The sequence below is a fragment of the Varanus komodoensis genome, unplaced genomic scaffold (genome assembly GCF_004798865.1).
Source record: "Varanus komodoensis strain SLA01 unplaced genomic scaffold, ASM479886v1 scaffold43, whole genome shotgun sequence".
NCBI classification, from domain to species: Eukaryota; Metazoa; Chordata; class Lepidosauria; order Squamata; family Varanidae; genus Varanus; species Varanus komodoensis.
Genome location: NW_025335985.1, coordinates 6,597,191 through 6,611,916, shown reverse-complemented (window position 1 = coordinate 6,611,916; position 14,726 = coordinate 6,597,191). Strand labels below are relative to the sequence as shown.

The 14,726-nt window shown below is 54.2% G+C and overlaps 1 long non-coding RNA gene across 1 annotated transcript; it reads right to left on the bottom strand.

Annotated features, from left to right (window-relative positions):
* Positions 1 to 5,349: 5,349 nt before the first annotated feature.
* On the bottom strand, positions 5,350 to 12,434 carry LOC123030258. The gene is made up of 3 exons (XR_006416070.1): positions 12,423 to 12,434; positions 11,097 to 11,099; positions 5,350 to 5,549 (listed from the first exon to the last, which is right to left on the bottom strand). It is a non-coding gene; the product is annotated as an uncharacterized LOC123030258 (long non-coding RNA).
* Between the last annotated feature and the right edge of the window lie 2,292 nt (positions 12,435 to 14,726).

Here is a 14,726-nt window from a genome sequence, read left to right as displayed (position 1 = left end):
TAAGCCACACAGCCAACCGCCACGCCGTGGGCTTTGTCGCCTTGAGGCTGCATAAAAATGAGTTCGGCAGAATTTATAGATCTGTGAACCTCGGATTCTCCCTTCTTCCCCACGTGTGATTTATTCCAAGTCACATTGCACTGAGAACGTGGCATCTGCGGTACAGCAAACACTTTGGCGTTCCCAAATGCCCGTGTTTTCCTAAGGGTGTTTGGTGCAAAGTGAGGAAAAAACTTGAAAGAAATTGGCTTGTTTCGTTCCAGAGTGTGAAGACGACCACACTCACTGCATAAGCAGCTGCCTTACGCAGAAGCCACCAGTCCCCGCAGCCCACAGCTGCGTTACCTCCAGGGTCAGCCCTCCAGGGAAAGAAAGCCGAGCGATGCCCAGGCCTCAGCCAGCCCAGGCCTCTCTGCAAACGGCACGTAGGCCAGTGCAGCACGCGAGGTCGCCCGACGCCCGGCCTTGGCCTCGAGTGCCCCGTCCAACAGAGAGCTAAAAATGTCTTGCCAGTTTATGCTCGGGATGAACGTGAGACACACGGTAGAATGGTAGCCCTGGTATGATGGAAGGGGGGCCAAACCGAGCACCTGACGTTTACCATATATAAACAGTAGGCATGTCGTGAGCAGAGCTGGCCAGAGCTGGGGGTCAGACTAGATGGCCCGGTGGCCCCTTCTGACTTGCTCTGTTTCTATGCATGTGGTCCTTCCATTGAGCAAGTCCGACTACCCTGCTAGAATGCCTTGTGCAAGACCTCCATCGTACGAGGGATCACAATACCGTGTGCAAATCCTGTTTTTCCCTGCAAATTTCATTTGTCAATTCAGTCCAGCTTTGCCTAGCCTGTTCCACGCTGACAACCTGCCACGCTAGCATCCAGTGCTGCCTCTAAGAACACGGGAGTTACTGGCTACCCATTTCATGGCACAATAATTCCAGCTGTCCCAGGTGGACCAGGCTAGTCTGCTTAGATCCCACCTTCAGAATCAGAAACATCAAAGCAAAGCCTTCAGGTCAGGTGGTAAGAATTACCAAGAAGGAAGGTGGGAACAAAGGATGAACCCAGCCACCCTAAAAGCATCTTCTGTGGATAATTCTCCCTTCTGACACTTTGTAGGAAAATGCTGGGTCTCTTCGTATCCACTGGCACATAATCTATAAGGTAATCTATATTTATAGAGTGTTGGTTGGCCAAGTATCTCGGCAGCTGGAGTCTGTTATTTACTCTGCAATGACATAGACATTCGTTGTGAGCAGAGAATATTCTGAAGGGGACCTGGAAGTAGCAGGAGCGTTTTGGTGCCGCCAGAGTTTATCACGGGGAACCTGCAAGCTGCACGGCCTCCGTTGCAGATTATGGCCCGTACTTGCAACCAGCTTCGACCTACGTGTCGCTGAGAAGCTGCTCAGAGTGTCTGAAGCGCTTCATCTGCATTAGCTCAGTGGCTTCTGCCACGGCCTGCTAGAGAAGGCCGGTATTGACACCGCAGCGCTGCAGGTGGCGGGGCGGGGGGAGCCGAGGCTGACAGAGAAGCACCCCCTCTGCGGCCACCCTGCGAGTTCTTTGCAGGGGGGACGTTTGGGATGCTTTTAAAATACGAGGCTTTTCATCAGCAGTCACATTACTCCTTCCTGCAATTTTACAGGGTTCCAGATGACCTCACAAGTCCCTCCAGCCTCCTGGGTTTTCCCAACACTTCCTGCATTGTTTTTCTTAGCACAGAAAAGCTGTGAAGGGAAAGAGCCAACTCTCTTTGCAGTGCCGATTGGAAAGCGCGTGGCTGCGGTGTGGGAGGGGGTCTCCCTGGGGAAGGCAGACAGCTCGTTGGGGGGGGGGCCCTCCCTCCTCTCTCACGACCCCTTCACTTCCAGCGGTGGAGGCACTTCATGTCCTGCACCGCAAGTCTTCCCGACCTACCCGCTGTTGGCCTTAATTAATCGCTTCCTGGAATAAGGTCTCCTCAACCCAGACACTTCACTTAGCTGTTTAATTACATCGCAAAGGGCAGAACTTCTGAGCAGAGATGTGGAAGTTCTGACTGTAATCCGGCAAAGCTGCATCCCTCCCGATTTATCTGGCAGACATTCTTCATCTTCATCTTTGGAAGAAGAGCCCAGCGAACAGGCAGGGGGACTCAAGCCGGCAGCTTCTGGAGAGGTGCTTCGAAACAGGCGAGCTGAGGCTCTTCCAGGCAAGGGTTTTATCCTGCAATGACCCCACCTCAGTTAGGGACGCAGATGGGGCCTGCACGATGTTTTCCCTTGCTGCTTCCCCTCTGTACGTTTGGCAACACTTCCAGGAAGGAGGAAAAGGCCGAACAGCCCAGCTTCACAGTGACTTTCGCTTTGCGGCACCAGGAGCCTCCGCCTAGCCCAGGGGAGGGCAATTAGTTTTCCTAGGGGGCCACATGAGAAACTTTGACAGTTGTTAAGGGCCGGACCAATACACTGACAGCTCTGCTCAATATATATCTCTATAAAAACAGTAAACGAAACATTACAATGAAAATGTGGAGCACAGAACAACACTATTTAATGAATATTCACAAAAACATTAACATTACATGAAAAGCAATAAATTCAGTTCAATTTTACTTATACAGCGCAAATTTACAACATATGTAATCTCCCAGCGCTTAACATAGTAAGGTACAGACCTTACGAATTAGAATAGAGAAACAGAAAACTTAACAATCCAAGTTGCCTTTGGATTCCCTATAAATGCATCCAGCTTGGTTTGTTTGCAATACCTCAGTTCTTTTTTTTTTTTTTTGCTCAGTTCTACAATGCCCAGGTCTGGCCTAGACAGTCTGAGCACATCCAGCTACGAAGCTGACCAGTGTTCGAGATCTTCTCAGCTAAAATCAGCCACAGTCAGAAATATCGCAAGCCTGCTTTGCTGCCGTCTCTGCTGCAGGCACTCTTTCAAGCCGCAAGGCCAAACTGTGCTCAGATCATTGCACTTCTTGCAAACTTTTTCAAAGATACACGGGCAGACCAGCCAGGCAGGCTGCTAAGAGGAGGCTGAGAGAAACAGCCACTTCAAACTACCCAGCGAAGGAGGGTGGCCGTTATCACGGACCCCCCATCAGCCCCCCATCTTCCAGCGCAAGACCCACCATACACTTCCTCAGGTTCTGTTCTTCGAATGAGTCTCCGAATCAGGCTACAGGTGTGTCGGGGTGCCATTTTCTGGGACTCCCCTCCTCTTGGGCTCTGGTCTACAGATTTATTTGTGCACACCTGCTGCGTAACAGGGTGTGTTGTGAACCACAACACAATGATGGAGTTCCCGGTTTGCTTGTATGCACATGCAGAGGAAGGTGGAAATGCCTGCTGAATTGAACCCGTGCCACACACACAGACCCCCTGAGGTTTGGAGGCTGAATGCGCCATATATTCCGTGGCTGTCCAGAGGCCGGCCACGTGCCCCCCGGTCACCCAGGGATCCCAGTGGTTGCTAGTTCACAGGGTCGGCTGCTCGACCTGACCTGCCACTTCCATTTGAGCGCTGCCATCGCAGGATATTTTGCACGGGGGCGGGGGGATGTGACAGTGAGCATGCGGTGCTCTGTGACGGCCGGCCGAGAACTCCGGAGCTTCCAAGATGCTGCTGAAATTTCAGCAGGCTGTTCTTCTGCCCCCGCTTCCCCCCCCCCCCACCCTTTCCACAGCTGGCATTGCTCAGTAGCTCTGTCTGGGGTTTGGCTGTGAAACCAGATGCAGAGGGCTGCTAATAAACCCCATCAGGATCCAGGCTTTCTGCAGCATGTTTATGTTGGAGATAAGCAACAGGAAAGCGGGTGAGCAGGGCAGGGCAGGTGGGTCTCTCCCTGGAAGAAGTGACCGCTGCTGAATGGCCTCCTTTGTTCCCCTCCCTCCCACCTGGTCTCCCAGGAAATTCCCCCGGTCAGTACGTCCTGCAAGGTAGCAGTGCCGGCCAAAAGGGTGTCAAACCCTGAACAAAATTGTCAGCACTACAGAAGAAGGAAAATAAGCATGGAGAAAAATGCTGCTGTCTTGCTCCAGGCAATGACAATTCCTTGGGTTTGCTGAACATCTTCTGATGAAGAATCCTGTGTTATCCTAAAGCCTGCCTGGTTTTGCACCAAACCATGTTACCTCCTCTGTTGTGATGTGTGTCATGGCTTTATATTTATGATATTTTAATTGTTTATTATTGGAAAGCTGTGGAGGAAGAACAACTAATGCAGACCATACATCAAAACAAAACAAAACAAAATAAAAGCCAGGTTCATTCTAAGATAAAGCTATCCAATGCCTTCTTTTCCATGGAAGTTTTTTGTTTCCTCATACTTTAAACAACCTCTGATCTCACGTCAACCTTTTAATTTGTTGTAGATTTGTATCTGCAGAAATTAACACCCTCACCTCGGTAGAGTTTGGTTCACTTCTTTCGGTATGGTCCTGTCTTTCCAGTATCCTATCAAGACTGCAGCCCTCTGCTCCCTTACCCATGTGTAAACTCCACTGAACCAAGCAGGATTAACTTCTGAGCAAACATGCATGCGTTAAGGTGCCCAAAAAGTTACTGGCCTGCAAAGACATTTACAATAAGTTTTATTCAAAATTATAACCCTAAAACAAAGAAAAACGAAGAACATCAGTCATCAGAAACATCGGACCTGCTGGGTCAGCCCCCACATTTTTTTCCATTTATGATAACTTAGAAACAGATTTAAATCTATACGAAGTCCCGTTTCTCTAGCCAGTAATAAAAAGAGTCCCAAGTTTGATAGAAATCAGCATCTTCTTTCTCCTTCAATGACAAAGTCAGTCTGTCCATTTCTGCACAGTCCAAGATCTTTTTTAGGATCAGTTCGTCGGTTGGTGGTTCTTCACTTTTCCAGTGTTGGGCAAATGCAATCCTCACCGCAGTGATTACATGTAAGATCAAATACATTTCTTGTTTACTAATATCAGCAGGTATAATGCCTAATAAAAAAAACTTCAGGTTTAAAAGCTAAAGGTTATTGTAACACTTCCTCAAGCTATTTATGTATTTTAATTCAATACTTTTTCGCATTATCACAAGTCCACTGCATATGATAGAAAGTACCCAATTTATGTTTACATTTCCAACATCCATTTGACATATTTGGAAACAGCTAATCTATATGGCGACAGATACCATCTATAAAACATTTTATACAGGTTTTCTTTATACGAAGTTGTTAATGTTACCTTAATATTTCTCTCCCACAGCTTTTGCCATTTTTCTAATTCAATATCATATCCAAAGTTTTGTGCCCACGTTATCATAGTTTCCTTAACCTGTTCAACTTCCATTCTCCTATCGAGTAAGAAATTATATAGTCTTTTAATCATGTTCTCATCTGATTTAAGCATCACCTGATCAAATGCTGTTAAATCTTTATAAAAGCCCCACGTTTTATGGTCTTTAGCATATCTCGATTGTATCTGCACCTTACGCCACCAATAAATACTAGATCCCTGTTCTTGCGTTCCTTGATTCAATTTCAATCCTCCATCATTATCCAGAATGTCGTCATATCTTATGATCCCTGGCCTGCAAAGACATTTACTACGCCCGGCTTCCCTCCTCTGGCGACCTGCCAGGTGCAGCACCCTCACTCGCCTGGGCGGCATTTCTGCTCTCCTGTGGCTACCAGGAAGTGTTCATGCACCAGGTGGCTGTGCGGCGAGGGTGACCTCAGTGGCGGTGGAGGCAGGGAGACACTTCTGGCGCCTTAGTGTCTTGTAGCCGAAAGCGTTTGCTGCCCCCAGCTAAGCCTTCAGAGATGCAGCTCGACCTTTTCGAAGGGGTGGAGGGGGAACCAAAGTCCCCAAACACCCCAAAGGATCAGAAAGGGGGTGGGGCTGCAGGGAAAGCGTGTGGACCTGCAGGGAGCAGCCTGGGAGGCTGGGGGGCTCAGTTTGGCCCCCGGGTTTGTTTGGCCGGGCTTGCAAGCCTCAGTGGAGCCGGCACAGGCGCGCCATGCATTGGGGGTCTTGCTTCTGAGCTCTGCAGAAGAGAAGAGGCTCCGCTCTCCCACGCTGCCTGCCTTACCCTGCTTTTGGAAGGGGAATCCTGTCGATGCGGCTCACTTTGCAGCAGGGAGAGCTGGCCACACACGCCCCCCCCCCCCCCGCAGGACCGTTCCTGCCGTCCCTCTTGCGCTTCAAGCATCCCGGCAGGGAATCGTCACACACAATCCAGATTCCAGACTGACACGTCATTTCGTGGAACAGCTAAACCCGGTGCTGCTCAAAACCATTAAGATCCATGCAGCAACAGCACCCTTCTTTAAAATGCTGTACATTTCAGGGTGGGGGGATGCCTCCCCAAGGCCCCCCCCCAAAGCCAAAAGAGGGGGCAGCTTCCCCTCAGGTGCCTCCTCCCTCTCAGCCCTTCACGGACAGGGCAGGTGCTCGGCAGAAGTGACTCGACAAGACAAGGCTTGCCGGGAAAGGCCCACTCGGGCTGGCGGGGAAGGGCGAGGCGGGTTAGAAGGACCAGAGGTAAACATTATTACCTGTCATGTGATTTCTGGGGAAAATCAGGGACGTTTCCCTTGAATCAAAGCTAATGCGCATTGCTGCTGCCCGATTCTGGCCACCATCCTTCGAAAGGCTGGACAGAGCTGGGATGGCCCCAGAAAGGGCAGCCAAAGCGAGCTGGGGCTGCAGGACCGAAAGAGTGTGACGTCTGGGGCTTTTCGCATAGGAGAAAAGGCAAGGTGAGGCAGGCCTGCTGGAGAGACAAGCACCGTGTGCAGGGCATTCCTGCTTTCCTGCCATGCTGGAGCCCAGCTCGGTCATCCAATGAAGCCCAAAGGACGGGAGGTTCAGAAGAGCAAAAAGGAAGCACTTCTTCATAGTCCAGCTATGGGATTTGCTAGCGCAAGATGTAGTGATTCCACCAAGATAGATGGGATAAATTCCAGGAGGAGGAGGCTATCCAAAGCCACTAGTCCTCATGACTCTGTGCTACCTCAGCATCACAGGCAGGCTGCCTCAGTGTGGCGGCCACTGGGTGCCTGAGCAACTGATGTACCTAGAACATAAGAGCCTCAGAAAAGCCATGCCAGACCAGACCCAAGGCCTGCCTGGTCCAGCACTCTGTACCCACCAGCTGCCCACAGGACCCCTCAGGCAGGATGGGTGCAAGGCCTCCTTCCGCCCAAGCTCCTCTGCAAACGGTGTGTGCAGGCAGGCCGCCTCTGGTGAAAGAGGCAGCCCATGGCCAGCGAGACTAGTAGCCACCGATAACCTCCTCCTTCATGAAGCTGTCCAGTCCTCTTTGAAAGCCACCAGACGGGCGGCCATCCCCACTTCCCCGGGCAGCAAATTCCACAGTTTAACTACACACTGTGTGAAGAAGCACTTCCTTTTCCCTTTCCCTCCTCAGGGAGCTTCCCTCCCCAAACTACCATCATTTATTAGATTTATATCCTGGCTTTTCCCCTTTCTACAAACCCAAAGCAGTGTCATCATTCTGCTCCTGATGCTCTCGGCTTCATCCCCACAAGAACCACCCTGTGAGGCAGGCCGGGCTGAGAGTCTGTGACCGGCCCGAAGTCACCCAGCTGGTTCCATGGCTGAACAGCGGCTGGAACCCATACTGCCGGAGCCCCAGACTCATGCGCTCAAGCACTGGCCTATACCTGAGGCCGGGATTGTTTGCCCCAGCTCTGCCTGGGTGAATGGGAGCAGTTCTGGAAAGCAGCTTAGGAATCACGGCCAGCTGGAGGCTGTGGCCATCCCTTTAAACGTGAGGTGTGCCAAGGCACAGAGGAAGGGAGCCCGCTGCCTCCCAGAGTTCCCTCCCCAGCCAGCCCAAGGGGCTTCACGCCCAGGGGCCTGAGCAACGGCCTCCCCCTCCTATGCTAGCTTGACATCAAGATCGTCAGAAGAGGTCTTTCCACAAATCCCACCAGTGACAGGGATATGCTAGGGATTACCTTCTGAATTTTCTTTGCTGTGATAATAAAAGAAACACAACGAGCCCTTGCATCTCCACTCACAGGGACCATTTGCAACTTCACCTGCCCAGAAGAAAAACAGCTCAAGAGGGAAGGAAAAGGCTTTGACACTCTCTTGCAAATACGTTCGTTAAAACGGGCAGTCGATAGTTCTAAATAAGCATCCAGGCAAAATGGATGACTGTAAAACACAATCAGATACGGCAAGAGAAGTTGCGTCTGCAGAACAGTGAATAATGGGACACAGGACGGGAGGCCATCCTTCCAGGCTTGGAACGGAAGTCTGTCGGCTTGCTGCCCGGCTCTCCGGGCCCACCTGGCCTGTCCCACGCAGGAGCCGACCTTGGAAGCGCGAGAGGTCCCACAGTCCTCGGGGGTCTTGCGCGAAGAACGCTCCTGCAGGCAGCAAGGGCCGGCCAAGCCGAGCGCAGCCCCGGGCGTGCGCATGGCTCCTTCCAAACCAGCCCGTGACGTGCAAGATGCATAAAACCAGCCTCTGTTCTAAACGTACCGAGACTTGAATATTAGAAGAGCGCTTTGGCCATTGGGCGGTGCAGCAACGCAATGCATGGTTACATTTAAAGCGCAGGTATTTCGGAATTGACTCAACTATTGGGTTTTTGTTTGGTTTACGAGGTGAAGCGTTGTTTAATTGGAGTCACACAGCATGCTTAGCTGGGGGGAGGGATGGTGCGGCGTGTCCTCTGAATGCCCCCCCCCCGGCTTTTCTTGGGGAGGGGCAGAAGCCTGCTGCAGGGGCTTAGAAACCACCCCAAGCAGCCGTGGAGTGGAGCCCAGAGTGGCTTGGGGCATTGTCCAAGTCCAGGTGACGGGCAAAGCCGGTCCAGCCGAAAATTGGAAGAGGCCCTCGCCAAGAGCCGCAAAAAGAGGGGCCGTGGGGGCCAAGGGAGCCAGCCCGGCTGCCCCCCCAAGGCGCCGGAGGACACCCGTGGTGGGGGGCGCCTGCTCAGGTTGCTCACTGGGCTGGCAGAGCCGTGGCTGGGTGGCGGAGGGGGAGCAGGTCGCCACGGTGAGCGCTGTGGCGAGGCAGCAGAGAAGGCCCCCCTGGCCACCGTGTGCCATGCTGTGCAGGGGTCACGGGGGGGAGGGGCTGCCTTCTGCCAGGCGCAGCAGTCCGGCACGAGGGGGCCCTTCCCTCTCCTCTGCTCGCCCACGGTGTGGCTCGGGGGAGACAAGAGGCGCATTCGGGGGCCGTGCCCAGTGCTCGGGGTCCCGCCCAACATTCCTCCAGGCACCACGACGGCAGGACTGGGAGCCTGGCCAGAGGATCGGGCCGCAGGCAGTGCCTCAAGGCTCCCGCCGAACCCAGCCAGTAGCCGGCACAGGTGGCTCCTCTCCAGCCGCCTCGGGTCCAGGAAGGTGCCCCTGGATGCCAGTCATGGAAAAGCCACTCGGGTTTCCTCCAGCTCCCGTTCTGCGAAAGCAGGGCGCCGAGTGCCGGCCGAGATCCCTCCCCTTCACAGGAGGATTCCCCCAATGGGGGGCAGCGGCTCCTCTCCCCTTCGGGGCTTGTCTGGGGAAAGAGGCCTGCCGGACCCCATCCAGGCCCGCCGGGATTCATCCGTGGGGAAAGGAGGCACCGGCACCGCCTCATCCCGCAGCAACGGAGGGGAAATGCGACATCTGGTGCGGGACGAAAGAAGTGCAACTCCAAGTGAGGCGGTCGAGTCGGCCGCTGCACCTCGGGGGTCTTCTTCCCCTGGAAGGAAGCCCTGCCACTCAGTGGGGCAGAGCGGGCGATTCTGACGTGCCCGGCTGCTTCTGGCAGTCCCTCCACGCAGGGCCCAAAAGCCCCGCATCCTGTGTGGAGGCAGCCCTCCTGCTGCTGCGAGAGCTTCAGGGACCCCAGAGGGGACGGAGGCCGCGTCACGCCCAGGCGAGGCGGGAAGTCCCGGCACGTCGACCCGGTGTGCCACGGCTCCGCCACCCCCCTGGGGGGACAGGTGTGCCGGCGGGCCTGGAGCTTGGCCTGCGCAGCTGCAGCCACTCCGCAGGCCGGCCTGGGAGGAGCTTGCAAAGGCGCCGGCGGCCTCCGCTGGGCAACACACGATCCCGGCACGCGGTGCCCCCGAAACACGGGTCCGTGGGGTCCTGAGGAGGCGGGGAAGGCGGCTTGCAGCAAGCAACCGGAGGAAGGGAGGGGCAGAGTGTGCCGTGCCCCTTCCCCTCCCTGCCTGTTTCCTCCTGCAAAGTGCCTCCCTCACCTGCCTCCACCTCCCCTCGTTGACCCCCACCTGCGCAGTCTTTTTTGTGGCTGATGGATGGGACCAGGTGGGCCTCCCACTTGCCCCGGCCCCTTCTTGGGAGCAGGAGGAGCCTCTTGGGGGCCTGGTTCTCTCCTCCTCCTCAGAACCCTGCTGGGGACACGGAGAGGAAGGAAGACTTGAGCCGCGGGCCCCGGGCGAGCCCCCGGGCGGCCAGGCCCTGCGCTTCATTCACGGCGGCCTTCGCGGTCTCCCCAGGCGATCTGGACACCGCAGGCCACATCTCCGCGTGACGCCTCACGCACGGAGCACAGCCCTGCCGTTCCCAGTCCGGGAGTCGTTTCCCCTCCATTCTATCTCCACCACGACCCTGCGGAGCAGGTGAGGCCGGGGTGCCAGACGCAGCAAGGCATGTTTCAGCAGCCTCTCCCGTTCTTCGCCAGTTCAGGGGGCAGGCAGAGAGGCTGTTAGGCCATCGCTATTGCTGGAGGGATTCGGGGGCTGCGGGTTTTGGCTTAGGCCTTGGGAGATCCAAGTTCTAGTCCCCACTCAGCCATGAAGCCCACTGGGGGACTTGGGATCAACCTCTGACTCTTATCCTGTCCTACCTTGCAGGGTTGTTGTGAAAATGAAAAGGGAAGAAGATTATGTAAACCATCTGGAATTTCTTAGTTTTATATCAAGCAATATGGAAACAACAGTTGTGTCTTCAGGCGGTCAGACTAGATGGCCCAGGAGACCCCTTCTGACTCGGTCTGTTTCTATGTTTCAAGAATCCAAGGTAAACAGGCAGACAAGGGGAACCAGTTCTCTCTACCAGAAAACAATTAAATCGTATTTATAAGCACAATGTTTAGTTTCTGGTGGGGGGGGGGGAATAGAAAGGCTGTGATGACAACACCTTCTCTTCCCCACTCCACCAGCTTCACACCTTGGCTCTGCCTCATGGATTTTTGATACCTTTCAATGCTGTGTGGTTTCATTTGTCCCCAGGGCAGAGTGCCTGGAGTTTACGAATTTCTTCACTTTCCCAAAGTGCACTGGCTCGCCGTGTCTCCACCTGCCGTCGTAAAAGGGAGAGCGTGAGGAAGCCGTCGATATTCCGGGCCAAGGCTACAGGCTGATGGATGCTGCAGGTAAATCATTCGACAACTCCGGCAGACAGACAGATAGTCGCGGCAGATATCCAGATAACGGTGGACTAAGGGATACGGGAGATATATAGACACTTCACGGAGAACCCAGGCCGAGCTCTGCGAGACAGATAGCGCTGTAAGCAAATCGATGGCTACTGTACACGGAAGGGCAGCAAGACAAAGCCGGGGGCAGAGAGAATGTGAGCTGAGGAGCAAGCCAGCACATCCGTTCCTGTCTGGGCAGGGGTGGGGGGGGGTCGCTCATCGCTGCCATGCCCCATTTTGGATTATGACAGTTATGTAACCGCTGCAGTGCTTCTGCTGAATGATGCTGCACCTTCGTAGGCCGCGTCTTGCTCGCTGGCTCTTCCTTTGAAAGCCAGGGCACAAGCTGGTCCTTTGCTCAAGGAAGGAAGGAAGGAAGGAAGCCGGCCGCCCCGCCTTGAGGCAGAAGGAGGCAGCCTTCTCGGGTGTCAGAATTTTGGGGTCATGAAAAAAGAGGCAAATTGTCAGCTATTAATTCTTACTGCTGAGGTGGGTCTCGACTTGGGAGTGGACCTGTTGAAACCAGCACCACTTGACTCACTTAAGTCCCACTGTATTGAATGGGTCTACTCTGAGTTGGATCCAGTTCACTTTATGGATTACTGCCCGGTGGGGGGCAGCTCATGGGGTTTTCTGCCTTAAGTGCCAAACCCCAGTTCCATATACTGGGACCACGAGGGGTGGGCACCAGAGTGACTTGAACCAAGAAGGGAGGGGGAGAAGGAGAGACGAAGCTGGTAGCGCCTACATTGCCCAGTAAATCAGGAAGACAAGTAACAAGGCCAGGGATAGCAAAGGGGTTGGGGCCCTCCAGCTTCCCCTGCAGAATATTTATTTGGAGGGAAGTTCCCTGCTGCTCCTGCTCGGTCGACCGCTGACCGGCTGGCTTCCCAGGGTCTCGAAGCAGAGGCTCTCCTGGGCCGACTGGGTGAGGCCCGGCGCTGCATCTGGGACCAGCCGCCCGCAGAGCAGGGGTCCCACGGCTGTGCTGAGTCCTTCCTGGTCTGGGTTCCTCTGATCGGAACTGGACTTAATGTGGGTGGGACCAAAATGCAATGATGGGGCTTGCCTGCTAGCATTGCTGATTTGGCTGCATCAAGTTGCCCTTTATGCGTAGGGGGTGCTGCCAAGTGGGTGGAGTGATGCCCTTCGCGGCCTCCCGCTGCTGAAAAAGAAAAGCTTTCCCCGCCCGTCTTGTGGCTGCCACACAATTGTCGAAAGCAAAAGGGCTCTGCCAGCTACACACTGCGGTATGTAGGGGCAACAACCCTGTTCTTAAATGGGGCTAGAACCAGAATCCCCTGAACCAAAGACTCCATTATTCAGCTGGCCTGGAAGAGTATCCAGGTATACTGAATTGGAGCCTGCCTCTCTAGCAGGTTACATTCTCAGGCTCGCTGCCATTTCTAGTCCAGCCTTCTGACTATCTGGGAGAGTATAAGCCCCTCCGAGCAGCCATTCTGGCCATTTTGCGGCTGTGGTGAGGTGAGGCTCCCCTCCTGGAAGGGGCCCAGTAACCTCCCGCGTCCTCCCTTGCCGCTGCTCCCTTCGGACGGACGGTGGGTGAGGACTCCCCTTGGTGGCTGTGACTCACCCATAGTGAGATGCTCTGGGGCGCGTGTCCCCCTCCTCCTGTGGGGCAGGCCTAGCCCACAAATCACCTGCCTCACTGTCTCCTAGAGGGTCCTTCCAGAACTGCTTTCACTTCGTGATTGTCCTACCCGGAACATGGATATTTTCAGGGCAGTGGTGAGGGGGAGAGTTCCAGGGTCTTCTTCCACGTGTTATCCCCCTAGTTTTCCCACTGCCACTGTTGGATTGCTCACCCCAGAAGCCACCCATCTAGAAGCCCCAGAGCACCTTGGGTGAAAACAGTCCTTGTGGTTCACACTCAACACGAAATGGACCAAAGAGACTGAAGAAAAGCAAACCGGCAATATTTATTAAGAATACAGCACACAAGGCTGCTGGCACACCATTACGCGTGTAAGGCAGAACGCCCTGGAACCGCACAACGCACAATCAGAACAAGGCTTTGCCCCCATCCTCTGACAACTGCCCTGTCGGCACCCTCTCTGCCGAGGCTGGGAATTTTCCTCCCTGCATTCGTGCTCAACCCAAGGATGGCCCTTCAGGATGCAGCTCAGGCACGCAACCTGGACCGCTTCCCCCTCGTTCTCTCTGCAGTTCTCCTGCAGCTACATACACACACGTTTTCTCGTTAACCTTGTATTCATACACCACCTTCTCCGCCAACGGCAACCCATGCCTAAATCAAGGGTTGTCATTAGGCCTGGATTCATGACTATGAGTTAACGGTGGGTTAACCCACTGATCTATAATTCTAATCGCTTAGCTTTATTATGTAAAAAGTTACAAGGGACCTGACCTTGCTTTGGGATATGTTAGGAAGAGTGGCTACAAAAGAGGTGAGCTGTTTTAGCAGCCTATAAAGCTAATGAGGCAGACGGGAGAGTTGTGAGCAGAGCACAGGAAATGGTTAGAGCCCCCTGCTGATGCAGCCTGCTGCAAGGCCATCTTCCCCACGGAGCATCTTCGGCAGCAAATTGCTCGGAGCAGCACACACCGCTCTTCCAGCCTCCTCTGGAGCCTACCCCCGAGGTCTCCAGTGCCTCCTCCCTCCTCTTCACTCTGCCTCGATGGTCCCGTGGTTGCAGAAGGATCGGCTGGACAACCGGTGCTATGCCCCCGTCTCCAGCTCGGATGGCTTCGCAGCTTCACCCGCCTCTTTCCTCTGCTCATCTGAGCCAGATTCTAGAGGCACCCCTGCAGGGGTGCTTGGATGAACCCTTCCGTGAAACATAACCCTATTTAAAAAAAAAAAAAAAACCCTTATGCCTTGTTGTTGGATTGCCAACACTGGGTTATTCAAGGCATGAGCTGCTAAGATCCAACGCAGAATCATGGCTTGTGCATGGGTTGCTTCTGCAGGCTACAGAGGTGGCTCTTCGGTGCTGCAAAGGCTTCCAGGAAAATCGGGGGGAGCCAGCGAGTAGCAGGAACGGAACAGGCCCCGGTGTGCTCAGTTCCCTGGCAGATGTGTCAGGATTGAGCCAGCGACCCTTGGCAATGTGTTTCATCAGGGCAGCATAATGGGTCCAATTCCGATATTACGTGACATGATGGGAAATGCAGAGGAGCATTTCCAGGGAAGGATCATCAAACGGGAAGTTGGGTGCTTAGTTCCCCTGCACCTCTTGGCCCAAGTGGCACAAAACCTCGTGGCAACGTCCACGCCAGCATTTGACACGTCCTGTCTGAGCAGGCTTTTGAATGGAACTGCTTGGCCTCTGACACCAGCTTCCTCAACGCGGACCAACTGTCAACAC